General features: G+C 35.9%; 1 non-coding gene across 1 annotated transcript; it reads right to left on the reverse strand.

The window, feature by feature from the left end:
* Positions 1-1,268: 1,268 nt before the first annotated feature.
* LOC116858428 lies at positions 1,269-1,375 on the reverse strand. Its single transcript, XR_004380912.1, has one exon. It is a non-coding gene; the product is annotated as a U6 spliceosomal RNA (small nuclear RNA).
* Between the last annotated feature and the right edge of the window lie 3,405 nt (positions 1,376-4,780).

Raw genomic sequence — 4,780 nt, forward strand, 5'->3', positions numbered from 1 at the left:
AGTTTTGCTTCTGTTGCTGTCTCTTTTCATTGAAGTTGACATTTTATGGTTCCTGTTATGACAAGTGATTTACAACTGAAAGCTGGAAATTTTTGGTTTGCTACTTTGGCCCTTCACTAGACCTTTGTTAATACTACTATGGCTGGGAGGATAAGAATGACTCATTACTATTCCCCATACAGCCTCCACTGAAGCCAAGGGTGTTGGTCTCCTTACCATTGGGCAGTGGTAAAAGTCATGACTATCCACTAGGCTGCCTCTGATTCCACCCATGGAGAGGGGCAAGAGCACCTCTTTTCTGTTAGTGGAGAGTGGAAGTCCAGACTCCCATATGGTCTCTCCTGCAGAGACCTTATTGCTCAGGGCAATGAAAGTCAGACATCCTTCTCTGATAGCTCTCTGATGGAAGTTAGGTTAAAGTCCAGGCTTTCCACTGGCTCTTGCTAGTGTGAGTGCAGTAGGACCACAGTTTTTCTGTGGTGTTTGGCTGGTGTTTTTTGTCTAAAAGTTCTCTGTCTTGCTGGACAGTCCCTTTGCTGGTCTTTAATTAAGTTTGAACTCCCAATAAAAGTAGGTATTTATTGAGAGTTTGAAAAATCTGTGCTTGTTTGCAGTTTTGGTAGTTACCTCCTTCTACTACAAGTCTGGGATAAATGAGGCAAAAATAAAACCCAAGAGATGTAGCACTGTTTTCCCATGGGTCCCTCAGTCAGTGGCTCATCTTATGTTCCCTCCTCACTGTTCAGTCTTCTGCTGTTTATTTTATATATAATATCCAAGGGACTTTAGTTGTACTTAGTAGAAAAACATTTGAAGAATAGAGAAGCACTTATTTATTTCATCACCCCAGAAGTGGAACCCCTGAAGCCTGTGTGGTATTGTCTTCAAGCTAATGATGATTTTTACATTTTAAAGTGTTCTCAGAAATTCAGAACAAAATATAGCAGATAAAAATAACACACACAAAAAAACAAAGAATATGTGACAGAGACCATATGTGGTTCACAGAGCCTAAAGTATTTACTATTTGATTCTTCACTGAAAAAGTTCATTAACTTTCAGAGCAGAATTAGTATTATGACATTTCACTTATGTCATTGGCAGTGCTTTCATTTCTTTATATAGATGCAGGCTTTTATATCATATGTATTCTATCTGAAGAACTTCCTTCTACATTTAGAGCAGGTATACTGGAAATGGAGTTTTTCATTTTGTTTGATAAACATATTTTTATTTCTCCTTAACTTTATTTTATTTACTTTTTTAAAAAAAATATGGAACACTTCACAAATTTGCTTGCCATCCTTGTGCAAAGGCCATGCTAATCTTCTCTGTGTCATTCCAGTTTTAGTGTATATACTGCTGAAGCAAGCACTCTTCTTAATTTTGAAAAGGTGTTTTATAGAATATGTATTTGATTTTTTTTTCCTTTCAGCCCTTTAAATATGCCACTGTATTGTCTTCAGGCTTGTGTAGTTTCTGATGAAAGTCTTCTGTAATCCTTATATTTGTTTCTTTCTATATAGTGTCTTTTCCATTCCTGTGGCTGCCTTCAAGATTTTATCTTTATCTTTGGTTTTCAAGAGTTTGAATGTAATGTGTTCATATATTTTTGAAGGAGTGAGTATATTTATTCCGTTTGGTACTCTTTGTGGATTTGGGTCTGTGATTTGATGTCTGTCATTAATTTTTGGCCCTTGTCTGTTCAAATATATTTTTCAGCCATGTTCTTCTTCTTTCCTTCTGGGATTTCACATGCATGTATGTTTAGAATGTTTTATATTATCCAACAGCTTTGGGGTGCTCTTTTTTTTTTTTTCACTACATTTTTCTTTTTGTGTTTTAGTTTACATGATTTATATTGACCTATCTTTCAGCTTAGTGATAATTTCCTCAGCTGTATTGATTCTATTTTGGAGGCCATTAAAGCTCTTTCTTTCTTTCTTTCTTTCTTTCTTTCTTTCTTTCTTTCTTTCTTTTTTGGTTTTATCTGTCTCCTATGTGCTCTTTTTTAAAAATAATTTTATTTTATTTTTTCAGTGTTCCAAGATTCATTGTTTATGTACCACACCCAGTGCTCCACGCAATATGTGTCCTCCTTAATACCCACCACCAGGTTCACCCATTCCCCCACCCCCTCCCCTCTAAAACTCTCAGCTTGTTTTTTTTTTATCATCATTATTATTATTTTTAAAGATTTTATTTATTTATTTGTCAGAGAGAGAAGCAGGCTCCCTGCCAAGCAAGGAGCCCTTTTGGGGGCTCTATCCCAGAGCCCTGAAATCACAACCTGAGCTGAAGACAGATGCTTAACTGACTGAACCACCCAGGCATCCCACATTAAAGCATTTTCAACTCTTTTATCATACTTTTCATTTTTATTTTATTTCATACATTTCATTTCATTGACTTCTTCCTCATAGTGTTTATGTCTCTGTTGAAGTTCCTCATCTGAACATGCATGCTGAATACTTTTTCTACTGTTTTTATCATGTTAATTATAGTTATTTTTGTCTGATAGTTTCAATATTTGTGTTATATTAAAATCTGTTCTTGGTTGATCATATTTTTCTTCTTTTCTTCCCACCTCCCTTCCTTGTATGTATGTCTTATGCTTTTTATTTTTAAGGTGATATCTTTTATAGGACAGTGGAAACTAATGTAACTAGCATTACTGCCTGGAAGTGGATATCCTTCCCCTCTCTTCCCTGAGTTGTTAGAATGAGAATTTGAGTCAATCTAAGTTGAGTTGTGTTTGGGTTTTCTTATTGCCATGGTCACTCTCAGGGCAATAAAGGCTTTAAATTCTTGTAGTGTTACCTTAGTTTTAGAGTGAGGTTGTCACATTAATCCATGCTCAACATTTAGTAATTCATTAAAAATTTTGAATAATGTCCATAGTCTGCTGCAAATAAACAGTTGCTTGTGTCCTATCTCTCCTTAGATGTATCTGCTATTATTTAGGTTTTGGGTTAGTTGTTTTGTCCTGCAATCTCAGATATCTTTTTTACTCAAGTAAAATTATGATTTCACAAATTATTCAGGATTTTTTATTGTAAGGTGAGAGCAATACCCTTTCCATTTTTTTTTTTTAACAAACCAATCAGAAGCTTAAAATCTCAAAAGGCCATTTTTAGTCTTTGATTTCTCATTTATGGCCCGCCCAATCTCATTCAAGTTATGTAACTTCTAGGGGTCATAGTTTTCTGATCTATTTAAGGCAAATAGTAATAGGCTGTTGTTTAGGATTACGTTAAAGATAAAATGTATTTATGGCCACAGCGCCTGTCATGAATCAGTACATTTTAAGTCTCCTCTTCTTTCTCTCCCCAATGAAATAGATTAAGGATGTTTTATAAATAGAAATACTTTTAAATGACATTTGCATAAACCTACAGTACAAACAACAGAGCCTCATTTGCCTGTTTTAATCAAGGAATGAACATCAGTCTTACAAATTTGGAGAGAATTTTTCAGAAGACTGAAATCTGTGGTTTGAGTTGGAAGTAACTGGTTGCTTTCCCAGCCATCCCCCTTTGATTCTCTCTACAGCATCACCTGAAAGATTGTCTTCGCTGGTGAACATACTGTCTACTGAGGTAGCTCTTCTTTTTCAAGCAGCTCTGAGGGGTCCTAGGATTTTTTTTTTCTTTGAGCTGAAGTTCTGTCTCCTCTGGCTTCCATTCTTGGTCCTGATGCTAGTTCTAAATCCTTATTGCCATTGTATCCTTCATTTATGTGAAAATGGCTCTTACACCCTCTCCGAGTCTTTTTGCCTTCAGAAGAAACCTCCCAGTTTTTACTTTTTATTCACGTGACAGCATGTCCTGACTCACAGTCATATGCCACCAAGTTTCTTCTGCTCAAGTCCCTCTACAAGTGGGACTCTATGAACTGAGTTTAATACTCTAGGGGAGGGCTGATCCAAGCCAAGCTGACTAAGATTGTACCTCTATTGTTCCAGACACTAACTATTGTGCAGCCAAAGTTTGTGCTAACCTCTGTAGAGTCAATATTTCTGCTGACTCTTTGAGTAAAGACCCAAAGTGTCAAATATGCTTCTTTATACTGTATCTTACCCATGTTTTACTCAAGCAATTGGGTTTTTAGCCCCAAGTAAATCTCATATTTATCTTTTCCCCTCCAATTTTATTTATTTACTTATTTATTCATTCATTTTAATTTATTTTTTTGTTAACATATAATGTATTTTTTGTTTCGGGGGTACAGGTCTGTGATTCATCAGTCTTACACAATTTGAAGCACTCAGAATAGCACATACCCTCCTCAATGTCCATCACCCAATCACCCCATCCCTGCCCCCCGCCTAACAACACTTATTTTGTTTCCTGAGATTAAGAGTTTCTTATAGTCTGTATATCTCTCTGGTTTCATCTTGTTTTACTTTTTTCCCTCTCTTCCCCATGTTCCTTAAATTCTGGATGTCAGTGAGATCATATGATAATTGTCTTTCTCTGACTAACTTATTTTGTTTAGCATAATACCCTCTAGTTCTATCCATGTCATTGCAAATGGCAAGATTTTGTTTTTTTTGATGACTGTATAATATTCCATTATATATATATACCACATCTTCTTATCCATTCATCTGCCTATGGACATCTAGGCTCTTTCCATAGTTTGGCTATTGTGGACATTGCTGCTATAAACACTGGGGTGCACATGTCCCTTCATATCACTACATTTGTATCATTAAGGTAAATACCCAGTAGTGCAATTGCTGGGTCATAGGGTACCTCTGTTTTCAACACTTTGAGGA

This window comes from Lontra canadensis, unplaced genomic scaffold, assembly GCF_010015895.1.
Source record: "Lontra canadensis isolate GAN:19392208 unplaced genomic scaffold, GSC_riverotter_1.0 scaffold136, whole genome shotgun sequence".
In the NCBI taxonomy this organism is placed as follows: domain Eukaryota; kingdom Metazoa; phylum Chordata; class Mammalia; order Carnivora; family Mustelidae; genus Lontra; species Lontra canadensis.